We start from the raw sequence: 14,336 nt of genomic DNA on the forward strand, positions 1-14,336 counted from the left end.
ACCTAATTTAATCTGTTCTGCTTTGTGTTGGGTGGACCCCCCATCACAATACCCCAAAGAGTTTACAATCTAAATATGATACTCCTCCCACACTCTCTCCCACACAGTACATTTATTATCAGACCTCCAAATCCAATTCTTATCTTTCCTTTTCTTTCTTTCTTGATTCTCATTTCAGTGGGATAAAGTGAATTTCCATGCTTTAAATGTAATTTTTGTATTGCTTTTTTAAAGGATTGCAATATAGATTAACAGAAGATCAACCAACACAAACCACAAATGAAGTAGGCATGAAATAGGCACCGATGTGTCTATATGATCATGTTAATTAATTATGAAATTTCCAGAATAAAGTTGTCCTTTCTGTCTGCTTCTTTCCTTGCTGCCCTTTTGCTCTTTCTTGATGTACAGTGACCAGGGTAGAAACAGAGGGACTTTTGTACAAGTTTAGCTGGGTGTGAGGGAAGCTGTAAAATGTTTTGGCAATAAGGTCTTAGTTGATTGGAATTCAGTGCCCTCATTGTCTGCTGTTACCTGGCAGATGAAAAATTCACCATTGCAGAACATATGGTATACAATCCTTTGTCTTAAAACTGAGTTCTGAAATGCCTTTTTTTAAATATAACAGGTCTGCCAGGGTCAATTTCAAACATGAGTCTATTTTAGGACAATGAGACATCCATTGTCTCTTATGCTTTTATGATTGTACAATCTGCTCTTACAACTTATGCACAGTATTAGCTTTTAAATTATGAATAATCACTTGTTAAACTACCTGCTGGAGTTACAGCTGACTTCTACCTAAAGGACGTCTTTCATAAATTAAAGTACCTTGTTTCAAAATTTTTAATCAATGGACATTTCAGAAGAGTGGGAATCAAGTGTGGTTTAGGATTCTTCCTTTTATGATTTGCTGTTTGTATTGCATTCATACCAAAGGCTACAATCAAGACAGGACTCCATTGTTCTAGGTACTGTACCAACACTGATTTATGGAGGTTTAAACAGACTAATGACCTGTTAATATTGAAATTAGAAAAGGTCTGCTGATTTTGATACACCGCCTATGTACCTATAAGTTTGGCAAGCCTCATGTCACAGTGCAAAGTATTTATATAACTTGAATTTAGATCAAACTGGTCAGAAAATGTTTTGGTTTTCCACAGACAATTTTGACTTATTCTCAAAAAAATGAAAACTAAAAAATTTCAGTCAAAAACCAAAAGTTTTGAGCTAAACGTTTTCACCGAAAACTCAAAGTTTTCCATGGAAAATGGACAGTTTTTATGGAAAATTTTCAAACATCTCAATTTTCAGATGAGCTAAATAGGGAACATGATGTTCTGTTTATTATGAAGTAGCATCTACTGCATTATGTTAATTGATAGTTTTTACTGATATACAGTGCCCTGCTGGCTCCATAGAGGATGCTAGTATAAATTCTTAAATAAATGTTTGAGTCTATTACGGGCATAGTGTTGTTCCTACTTTCTAAATACATTTGTTTTAAATAGACCTCATCTCAATTCGGTGCAACTGGACCTGTATTCCCCCTCTATGGTCCATCGAGAGTGCCCACTCCCAGACTTCCAGCTTCCCAGCTGTCACCTCTCTTGGGCTGAGACCCAGGTCTCTCCCCCTTTTGAGCAGGCTTTCCCCAGGTTGCACAGTTCCCTGCATTAATTGTGAGCGCTACAGCAAGTCAGACTACCTAAGCAGGCCTGCTTTGCCTCTCTCCTCAGAAGATATAAACAGCATAATTGCTCACAATTATAAGTTACCACAAGGTTTTTCCCAAGCAAGCACATTTATTCTTAAGATGAAAGCATTACAGAGAAAACATTAAAACAATAAAAGAACCTACAGGTCTGATAATAAGCTTACCAGAGATCACCCCAACTCCAACAAGTGCTTTGGTAGGAGTCAGTCCTTCATATCCCACCAAAGGGTTTTTCTGTGGCCACAAGTTTCTAATACCTTTTGCTGAGAACAAGATCCCCCCACTCCCATGAATCTAAGAGTCATTCCTTTATACAGTGTTGGCCTCAGATCTTGTCCTCATGTAACAGGTTATCAGCAGACAAAGATTTCCTCCTCAGGGCAAAGCTTCAAAAGGCAGAGTTCTTGCATAACCAGAGGGGGTACATTCACATAACCAGCCATAAACAACCCATCAATGCATAGTTATTCCAAACCAGATCTCCTTGAAAAAAAAACCAGGGTGGGAACCAAAAGGAGAGGGGAAAGGATATAGATCTTTGTAGACTGGATGTGTATCCTAGATTGCACCCTTAAATCAATTTATTTTGCAAGTGATAAGGTTAAACTGAGCTATTAGAAAAAAATTGATTTCCTCTTCTGAAACTTTGGACTCTGACTACTCTAGTCAAAGGAAGATCTCTGAATGAAAAAGTAACCATAATGGAGGGTTGAGGTCTTTGTTTAGCAGGAACTTGTGATTTGTACTGTTTCCTCTTGAAATGTGGGGTATAAAGCCCCAGGATCTTAAAGTAGCTCTTGGGTCCTTTAAAGAATGTAACATATCATCCATTTTGGAATGAAAAGATCCTGACCCTCACAGGGTATGTCCTGAATTGCAGTTTGAACTTCTTCAGGTAGATCTGAGGCTAAAAGCCAAGTATCCCTGCTTATAACAATACCAGTGTCCATCATTCATGTTCCTGCATCTGCTGCATGCAATGCTGCTTGCAAAGAGGTATTAGCAGTCTTTAAGAACACAATGCAGCTAACTTTTCTCTCATATCTAAGGGGAGTTTACCTTGAAAGCTTGCCACTTTATCCCACTGTAAGTAATTATATTTATTCATCATAGCTTGATAGTTGGAAATTCAAATCTGAAGAGAGGTCTATGAGTAAATTTTTTTTTCCCCATCCAGATCTAATTTCTTTGATTCTCTGTCTTTTGGTGGAGATCTCAAAATTTGTTTGGACTTCTTGTTAACAGCAGTAATTACTCATGAAGCATGCTCTGGTGAGTATCAAAATACTCAAACCCATTAGGAAGAACCAGATACTTCTGATTTGCTTTTTTGGAAGTTGCTGTTATAGAAGACAGTGTAGCCCATCATTTTTTGGCCAACTCCAGGACACTTTCATTATTAGGTAAGGCTACTCTGTGTTGTTTATGTAGTTGTAGATGTCAAACACTTTTATGACTTTTCTTGTATGAATTCCAAAGGGATTTCTAATGTCTCTGTCATCCTCTTTAGTAGCTCTTAAAAAGCTTTAAAGTCATTAACTGTCATAGATACAGAAGACATGACTGCCTCATTGGGGGAAATGAGTGACAACTGCCCCTCTGGAATGGGATCGTTCTGAATCTGCTTCTCTTTCTTCGATAGAGACTGCATTTTCTCCAAATTTGTAGATTTTGGAGGAGACTATGTAGGCAATGAAGTATGTCTCCATGGGGATCCACATCCGAAATTAGAAGAAGGAGGTAGATGCTGATTTGATTGTGCCAAAGAATCCAGTATGGACAGCACAGGTATCCATAAGGATAAAGCACAGCATTCCAAGGTCCTAACACCCATGGGGGAAAGTGAGCATCCCATGGTGAACTCCTGGACAGAGTAACTCTCAAAGATTAATATTTGTGATGTTTACATCTCTTAGGTATTAGAGCTGGCTCATTACCTCAGATGATGAAGAGGAAGGAAATGAATGCTCTGATAGCTAAACTGTCTCAGGGGATGCAATAATACTTTTAGAAGTGGATAGGACTGGAGTCTCAGAAACAGAAGGTCTCACAGCATTTCTTATTATGGGGATCCTTTTGTCTTGGTGAACCAGTGATCTTGGTGAAAATAAAACAGGAGAAGTTTGTAAAATAGATGACTCCAGGTTGTTAGTAACTCTGGTCTTCTCAGAGGATATAAACACCATCTCCGACGAAAGTGCTGGTACCAAGGAAGAAGCTAAATTCTTTTTGAGTCGAGGCCTTTGGTACCATATCTCCCTGTGCTGGGCACTTGTTTGTTTATAGGGTACTCAAGATGCTGTGCCATGGTACTGATGATTCTCAGTTTGCCTAACTCACTGCAACCGCTGGCCATGGTGGAACTGACAAGGATGCTGGATGCAGACTGCTGCAGTGGCACTGACAAGGGCACTCGGAAGTAGATTGCCTTAGTGAAACTGACAAAGGTGTCCAGTGAGCGGATTTGTTCCAGTGTGACACAAGCTGATACAATGCCCCACACCTGCTTGTCAGCCTTCCTCTTTGGGGGTACCGAAGGCGCTGAACAGTACCGTGCAAACATTCCTGAGGCGTGGCTCTTTTTTCCATGGGCAGCAGGAGTCTCTGACTGTTCCACTGGGTTACTGGCTGTTTCAGCAGGATCTTTTTAGATTTATGGGCTCTCTTAAGAGCTCTTTGGCACAGAGATTTCCCCCATCTCTGTAGCACTGGAGGCATTACTGAATGCAGGGTGTGGGCAGGAGGAACAGATAAAGTCTTGGTATACACTACAGATTTAAGTCGATTCAAGGCAGCTTACACTGACCTAACTCGGTAAGCATCTATACTAAAATGTTGCTCCCACCAATGTTACTCCCCCGTTACACTGACTTAATAACTCCACCTCTAGGAGAGGCATAGCGCTTAGGTCGACGTAATTGATTCAGTGTCAGTATAGACACTGCGTTGCTTCCATCGACTGCTTTCAGAAGCCATTCCACAATGCCCCACACTTACGGTTCAATTGGTGCAACCACTCCTGGTGAGGATGCGCACTGCCGACACAAGGCGCATAGTGTGGACATGCAGAAATGATTTAATTACTGTAGTGGCTGTATGTTGATGTAACTTAAGTCGACATAATTTTGTAGAGGAGACATGCCCTCAGTCTCTGTGTCTGAAGCTGCTGTCTAACTTCTCCATAAGAAACAATTTAAGTCTTGACTCTCTCAACTTTTGTGCATTTTGCATAGGCTCTGCATATCGCACACTTTCTTGTCAACTGACTTTCCCTAAGGTACTATAAACAAATATCATGTCTGTCTTTGAAAGAGCGGACATGATATAAAACCAGGAGAGCAAGGTTGAGGCATAATTAGATTGAGGCTTATTCCCCCCTCCCCCCCCCCTCTCTCATATATATATCTCTAACATCATACATCTTCTCATTGCAGACAAGGAAGGCCTTAGGGATTCTACTAGAGGAGCAATTTTGAATTCCTCCAGAGATTCCTGTAAGTTATGTTACTAGAAGTTACAACAGGGATGCCTTAAATCAATGAATCTCCGGACACTCCAAAATTTACCCCTCCTTAGCTGTCATGGCACACTTTACTGGTTTTGTTGGCCTTTTGTGGGCTCCAGGGAAAGGAAAATTAGCAGCCACTTTCTATCATGTTATCCCTTCCTGGCAAACTTTCTACCAATGAAGTTCTGCACCAAGGTCTACATGGAAGTTAAATTAGACTCAGGAATGAATCTTGTGCCACGTTTTTATAATTAAATGTTAATGATGATAGTAATATATAGAACTGCTAATTTCTTTTAAAATATCCTTATTTTAAACATAAACCATAAATGACTACCTTCTCTTTCAGATTATGATTTACAGGAAAATAGCAGAGGTATAGTTAAATGATGAAAATCACGTGCTTTATATGAGCTATATTTATGATAATCCCAGAATTTGCTAAAAGTGCTGGTACACAGGATAAAATGCATTTGTTTGTAATACGCAATTCAAATTATGCTTGCACTCTATATCTTGAGAGATGCTCCTTAAACACTGATGAAAGTATCACTTAAGTTGCTGTATTTAATTATATACAGTAAAATATGTTTGTATTCTGTAATTTAAAACCACTGAAATAGAGAAAACCTTGCTAACATTTAATGTAGGTGATGTTTTCATGATGTATACAGCCTTCGGAAAGATAGCTGCAAACATATGAGGCTTTTGTTAACTTTATTTGGTCCAATAATGCATTGTGATGAGAACTTCAGGGGAGGTTCAGAAGACTGAGAACCTCTCCTTTGGGGTTAATGCTGTGGGCACGGCCTGTTTGGGTTCTTCCATCTGAATCCTGCCAGAAGAAGTAAATGAAGGGATGTGCAAAACCAGGATATTGCAAGATCATCCTTACATACCGCCTTTTCTGACATTCCAATCCCTTTTCAGGTTGTGCTGATTTCTCTCTGGATTCCCTAGTGGTGGGATGTTGTAGGGTAGCAAGTTCTTTGAGCACCTGATCCATAGCCCATTGAAGACAATGTATGCTGACTTCAAAGGACTTCGGTTCTGGCCCTGAGCTACTGTGACATCTTCCTGGTTGGTATGAGTGGGGTGATGGATGATGACTTTCTACTACCTTGCACTCTAGTTTATGCAAGTACAGGTCTGTGTAAACCAGGATTGGATCTACTCTATGGACCTTAAGGTTTAGGAATGCGTCAAAAATGACCAGAGGTAAAGAATGATAGTGAGGAAATCCTTTTCTTTCCTGAATTGAGTATATTGATACAAATTTAGAGACAGGCATTTGCTATGATCAAGGACATTCTGGGAGAAGGTAGACATTTTATTACTATTACACTGAAACTGCACAATAGCAAGAGATATAAAAGAGACAATTAAATACAAAACTAAATAAAGGATGAGGACTGTATGTATGGCACAGAAACTGATGTATGATCTAATGGGCGATCTACTTCTTAGAAATATTATCCAAGAGATGTTAATTATAACATGACCTCCAGCAATTTTGTTGTGTAAAAGCTCTTGGTAGAAGACATGCACTAATAGCAATGTCAAGTGTGTTCACTATAGTGGATATTTTAAAATATGCACAAAATAAATGTCAGAACTCAGGTTTATTTTATTTTCCTAAACAGCACTCTGCTGGTAAATGAAACAAAAGCAAAGATCAACGAACCTGTAGTTATTTAATAGGAGGGCAATACAGTTACATTTGTCATATCAGTGGCAGTACTTTGTTACATAAGGAAAGCTGATGAATCCTTTTGTATTCATGTATACATGCAAACTCTGCTGACAACATTCCTCCTGGTTTTCTACAGACTCATCTCCCTAGAAGGATCCTTGTACTTCTATTTCTGGTTGGAGTTTTATTACGATGCCTGAATTTGTGAGTGCCTCACTGGTTTTATTGTGTGTTCCAGGTGTGCATTCATTCATATTAAAGTCTTTTTGCACCCCATTAGGGAAATGGCTTCATCTTTGACATCGTTTCTTTTTATTAGTCTTATATTAGTTTCTAAAGGCCCTGACTTCTCAGTCCTTTTGTATTAGATGCTGTATGTACACATAAGAGACAGTCTCTGCCCTGAAGAGCATACAATCAAAATAGAGTGGGAGAAAGGAGGTATTATATCCATTTTAAAGATGGGGAACTCAGGCACAGAAGAGGCTGTGACTTACTCAAGATCACAAAGACAACTTCTATTGGTGAAAGAGACAAACTTTCAAGCTTGCACAGAGTTCTTCAGATTTGGGAAAGATATTCAGAGTGTCACGGCTAAATACAAGGTGGAATAGATTATTTAGCATAAGGAGTTAACACGTTGCAAGAGACTATTCAAGGCGAAATGGGCAGTCATAGGACAAAGGAGGGTTGGTGGGCTACAGATTGTTATAATGAGCCATAAATCCAGTGTCTTTATTGATTCCATGATTTTTAGTTCCTAGCAAAGTTTTGAATTTAAAATTCAGGGACTCAGGACAGACACTGGATTTATGGCTTATTACAATGTGTGACCCACTAACCCTCCTTTGTCCCACAACTGCGGAGATGTTAACTGTCCACTTCACTTTAAATGGTCTTTTGCAACATGTGTTAACTTCTTATGCTAAACAATCTGTTCCACCTTGTATTTAGCTGTGACATTCTGAGTACCTTTCCCAGACCTAAAGAGAGCTCCATGTAAGCTCAAAAGTGTGTCTCTTTCACCCACAGAAGCTGGTCCAATAAAAGATATTACATCACCCACCTTGTCTCTCTAATAGCCTGAGACCAACATGGCTACAACAACACTGCAAAGATCAAACAGAGCCAAGGACTAAATGCTGATTCCCTGAGTGTCAGTCTAGTGCCTTAAGCACAAGACCAATGTTCCTCTCTTGCTGTTATCAAAGTGACTGGACTTCAAACCCACCTTCGTGAAGACAAAACCCCGAGCAGTGACAATCATGTGGATTGCCTCCAATAAATTACCAAACTGAGCACGTTAGACACTAGGGGGCTATACACACTAGGGGGCTATACACACTAGCAGCTCAGCTAGTACAGCAATGACTGCAGTATAAAAACCAAGATGGGATTAGACAGCAATGACCCTTACAGTAAGTGTGTCATTTGAACCCATCCCATCTTTGTGAATCATTTTTCTTTGTTGGAAGTGAAAGTACTGTTGTTTAAATGCTTCCATGATCTGGTCTTGAGCCTGTGTCAGGCTAGTTGCTTCTGCAAAGAACAAGTTTTATGTCCTGAAAGTTCTACATTGTGTCTGGCAAACCTGTCCATCACAAGGATATGTTTTGCCAATGACAGCCATGCTTCATATTCCATTTGTTTAGAGCACTCACTAAACTCAGCAGAAGTTATCAACACATTTCTAGGGCTTCTGTACTAAGCCAGCAGTTTATAAATGCCATGAAACATCAAGGCATTGCATATTTTTCCAATAATAAAAGAACAAGGACTCATCAGCTTCAGGCTTGTTGCAGCAGAGCTGCACTGTGATTCTTTCTTTCTTCTTTTTCCCCCAGTGAAAGGTATTTAAACATTAATGTCCTATTTCTGATTTCAGGCCAGTCTCATCCCAATTCTATAGTAAGTTGATCCTTGCTTTCCGTTGAAGTTGGTCCTTATTAGCCTCTAATAAATTTCCAAATAAAAGGATCCTTTTAGTCTCTGGTTAAATGAAGCTAGATATGCAGTAAGCAAACAATGCAAATCTAGTTTGAGTTTAAAGCTAGTGATCCTCAGTAGAGTTGATTTCCAAATTTAAATTTTGTTGTGTTTTAAGATTTCAGCAGTCTGCTGCAGACTTTGACAAGATGAAGCTCCCATTTAGCTCACCTGACATTGCTACAGGCACTTGACTATGGCTTCAGACTAGAGAGTTCTGGTTAGTGTCAGCTATGGTAAAGGGCAGGACACACCCAATGCATTTAGTCATTGGATAGGGAATTTTGCTAGCTGTATTAAATCTATTAGTTGGCTGAGACAATATAATTCAGGCAAAACTGATTGAAATTTCAATATGAACCCCTCACTCTAAGCTCACGTCAGATGGCAACGTAATACTATCTGAATGATTTTCCAAATGAAATTTTTGGATTACTCTCAACATCCTAAACCATTCAAATAAAACCATAACAGGGATCCACATATGAAGCTGGGAAGCAAGGAGTGGAATGGAAATCTGATTCTAATCCCACTTGTATAATTTTGTTAGGAATCCTAAGGAGAAAGTGTGCACACATTACAATACACACACAAAAACTATGTGACAGAACATAATTAAGGTTGCAAAGCCAAGCACCCAGAAGTTAGGAAATGCCAGAATTAAAGTCGCCTTTGCACCCTTAATTCAACTCCCATGATATAGTTGTTAATTTGATTTGGAGCAGGGACTTGATCCTGGATCTCCCACATCAGGAGAGCTCCAACCACTAGGCAACAGAATCAATTTCTCTTTCTTACTCTCTCTGTTTGGCCCAAAGAATGTTTAACTATTTAATACAATGTGGAACAGCTTCAACAGATGAGACAGAGAGTCCCACTCCAGAATGCCCAATAGCCTGGTGGTTAAGTTGCTCCCTTGGGATGTAGGCGATGTAGGTTCAAGTCAATGTTCCAATTTTAGACAAAGAGCTATTATAAGCACAAAGTATTTTCTCCTCTCATCATTGCCAACGTTTTAAAAATAGATACAGATGTTTCAGACAGAAGCGTGATTTTTCTTCAGAAAAGTTGACAGTGCCCCTTTGATCTAAATGCCATTCTACGTGTCCAATGTAGGGATTTGATCATTTGGTTTAGCCACCCAATTTTGACAATTGGAGTCTCAGTCACAGAACAAAACGAAGTAATTTGTTCCTAAACCAGATACAATGGCTGTCAGAAATGAACACTGCCCAATAGATGGCATGTAGCTACCATTGTTATTTCCTACTCTAAATCTGTAGGGAAACTGATTACCCAAATCTCATCGAGTTGTAACTGTTTCCAAATGCTGATAATTGTTACAATTACAGCATAAAAAGGAAGAATAAAAGCAGAAAGATACTTAGTCAGTTTCAGAAATGACTAGCTAAAGTCAGCCTGAACAAAAATACTAACTCTTAGAGATTTCTGTGAAAAAGCTATTGTATTAGAACACATAAAAAGAATTATAGGACAATGTAGGAAGATTGTGAGATCTATTAAGCACAGAAACAGGATATTAACTACAATCTCTTCCAATACAAATAATAAAAGAAAGGCATATGGGTCACTTTCAACCATTGTATACATAATTCCCTTCATTTTCAATTTTTATTTTGTTTAAGATTTCCTGGGAATTTATCAGTGTTTTATTACAAAAATTTAAAAAGGGTAAAGATCAATGCAAAAAATTAACTTCACAGTTTTCCACATATATATTGTGGTTAATACTGAAAGATTGGAGGACAGAAAAAAAAAGTAAGAAACACCGAAAAGTAAGAGTACTGAAAGTAAAAGCAGTTTCATGCCATTGTTGTTTATTTTGTTAAGTGTGTTTAGCTGAATAATACATAACACCACTGGCTGGTACCTGAACCTATTGGAGCCCCAAGATACTATGACAAATAGATTTGAATATGGCGTGCTGTAGAACTTCAAGTAAACATATCGACCTAATGTAATGTGTTGGACTTTCTTAACATAATCAGTGTTTCCATGCACTTGAGTGGTCCAAAATTTGGGTGAAAATCAGTAAAAACTTAACAGCTTTTGTAAAACATGGGAATCTTTTGGTAAAAATTGATAAAAACTGAAAACATAGGGCCTTATGTATACACAGACAAGTCTGTAAAAATTACATGGTTTGCACACATAGAAGTAAACATCTAATCACTGAATTCTCAATTCCCCCAAGATGAACATATTGTAGTACTGTAGATATTAATCTATAGTAGCTAAGGCCAGAGAGCAGGACTAGTATAACAGCCCTAAGTTTGTGCAGAGCTAAATAAAATGCCACTTACTGTACTAACAATTTCAGTATTACCAACTCCAAGAGTTCAAAAACCATGAATCAGAACCTAAAAAAATCATGAAGCTAGCCTAAAAATCATGATTTTTTAAAAAAAATCATAATGATGCTGTTTTGTCTGTCTTCTGGTTTTAATACTCCCTGATCACCTCCAATTACCTGTGTGTGTGAATGACAGGTTCACAATACAACTTTAAACATACACAAAATATGCACACACACAGAAATGCAGGTCCCGACTCCCCTCTGCCCTACCATCATCCTACCCAGTGCCATTCCCTCTCCCGGGCTCTCCATGGGAAGGCTCCCCCATTCTCCAGCCTGCCACCCCCACTAATCTGATCCTGCAGCCTCTCACAATCCCACTTCCCTCTATAATTCCACTGCACCCCTCACTTTCCCAGCCCTCTCCCTCCAGCAGCCACCGCCTGCCTCCAGGTTCCAGCCACCCCTGGGCTCCAAGCTCCATTAATTCTCCCTTCCTGCACTGTGATCCCTCTGCTCAGTTCAAAGAGTATATATACAAGTGGCCTGCAGCACAAAAAGCATAGGGGCCCCTAGTGGGTGATGGAGAAAATGATTTTTCCATCCCACAAACATATTTGAGATTTTGACATTTTTCCCATTCTACATGACACTGAAACCCTTTATAGTTTTTTTTTTTATGAAAAGCCAGAGACAGAGAGAGACAACCCAGAATAGCCAACAGTTCAGTGGTTAGGGTACTCACCTGGGAGGTAGAAGATTCAGCTTCAAATATCTGCTCCAATAAATATTTAATTAAAAAAGGACCATTTGGATTTGTTAAGAAATCCACCAGAGTATTTAGTCTTTGCAATAGTATCGTCAGGGTGGATCACAGATACTGGATACAAGTGAAATAATTAAAATATAGAAGGGAATATAGCCTTTTTCATAACTTAAGTAGGCAACCTCAGAGGGTACAATCTATATAAAGGCGTAAGAATAGCACCAGGATTACTATAGTCATACATAGCTCAGTCCCAAACAGCTTCTCTACTTCTGTGTAGTGTCTGTACACCTGTTTCCCAAACCCCCAACCACTCCAAAAGGATGTCCATACATATGAAAACATCTATAAAAGTTAATTATTTTATTATATCTGCTCAGTCATATGCAACTGGTTCCTTTGTGTCTCAGATGTGCCCCAGGATCCTATACTCCAGCTGCCAGTACATGTCTTTTGAAACACCTGCGCAACCAGCCCCAAAAATATGGGGCACATTTCGGCAATTGAAAGCACCTGCCTCTTGTGGCTGAGCAGAAATGTGACTTATGGAGGAGGAAATTATATAGATTGGCAGCTTTGTGGGAGTAATACAGCAAACAATCAAACAAGCAGTGTACAAGCAATGTCTGCTACTTCTTCTGCCAGGGCAGAATTAGAATGCAGGTTACCCACCATCTTTGCCGGCTTTCGGTCAATTTAATGTTTGTAACCTGACCTGTTACATGAGAAAAATGCATAAACATTGCCAGGGAGAAATCTAACATTGTGCTGGTGGAAAAAATGTTGTATGTTGTAAAATATGAATATGTGACTTAATAGCTTCTCATTGTTCTCAATCCTGTTATTGTTTTCCTTGCTATTTATGTTTCCAAGGCAAAATTCCAAAGGGCGATGGAAAGTGAATGGTAGAGTGAGATTGTGAAGTACTTTCGGACCCCTGTGGTGATTTTCCTATTACAAGTTTGTTACTCCTGTCGGAGTCGATTCGGCAGCCTTCACTTATGTAATAGCCCCATTGACTTCCTTAAGAATTTAGGTGAATAAGGGCTAGGAGCATCAGCAGCCATCACCACCCAGCCACATCTATTGCCTTGAGTTCTTGTCACTTCTCATATTGTGCTGACTGATGGATTGCTCTTGCCACTAAAAATCAAACTTCTTCTGCTTCAGGACCTCATTCTCCCTGCCCATCATGTTCCATTCTACCCTCACCCTCAAAACAACTTATCTTTCCTCCCTCTGCTCACCACTTCTTCTGTCTCCCCTGTCCCTTCCATCCATCCTTCTCCCTATTCCTTTGCACTCTCAAACACCACGAGGGCATTTGCGTGCTACTATAGTACCAATAACGAGCCCCTAGTTCTTGCCAATCTGTAAATAATCTTGATCAGTTCCAGAGGTTCCTACAGTAATCTACAGATCCTAAAATGTAAACATGTACCAGTAGGAGCTGCACTAACTTGCAAACTTCTTTCCTGACCTGAGTAATCTCTTTAAATCCATTATTACAAATACGGTAGGTACTTACACACTAAAACTGGCTTGCATATGTAATCCCCTTTTCAACATTTATTGCTGTAACTACAGATAAGGTGGCAGTATTGAGCCTTGAGTGACCACAAAGAAGTAGTTGCTATTTCAGCACACTAGAGGGAGTGCAGGAAGTTGTTAACCTTGCTCAGTAGTTATTTTGAAGCTGATGTGGAAGGCTTCATTAAGAGCTGACATTCCTGCATGTACACATCTACCCCATCAGTTAGAAGCTGGAAGCTCCTGGCCAATCAGTACTGAGTGCTGTCAGGGGTACAAAACTGGCAGTCATGTTGGCACCAGCTAAGTCCAGCCCAGAATGGAGAAGATAGAGTTGTCAGGGGTAAACCAGACTGAATCTGTAGGTTGGAATTCAATACAGTTTCCTGTAACTTTACAGTGGGATTTTGAGACTGGGAAAACACCATAAAGGAGGAATCGCAGACTGTAGGCCAAAGGTTTTCATGGGATATGTTCCATCACTGAATCAAAGACAGTGTGTGAACCTAACAGCTACAGTTATTGTGAAGTGTGTTTTTCTTTCTTATTTGAAGTTATGTATGTGCTCAGTAGTGTGGATGCTGAAACAACTGGTTATGTTGTACAACTAAATCTTTCACACAGGGTGAACCTACATGAAAACAGAAGATCTCCAATCATCAGAAGTCCCAATCCCTGTATTTATTTTGTAAGATATTATTTATATATATATAAGGAGGAGTATATATACTTAGGAAGGAACAATCAGTTGCTCAAATACAAAATGGGAAATGATGGAAAGGAATCTGGGGGTTTAAGTGGATCACAAGATAAATG

The sequence above is a fragment of the Emydura macquarii genome, unplaced genomic scaffold, assembly GCF_026122565.2.
Source record: "Emydura macquarii macquarii isolate MOO-44397 ecotype Brisbane River unplaced genomic scaffold, CSIRO-AGI_Emac_v2 contig_1045, whole genome shotgun sequence".
NCBI classification, from domain to species: Eukaryota; Metazoa; Chordata; order Testudines; family Chelidae; genus Emydura; species Emydura macquarii.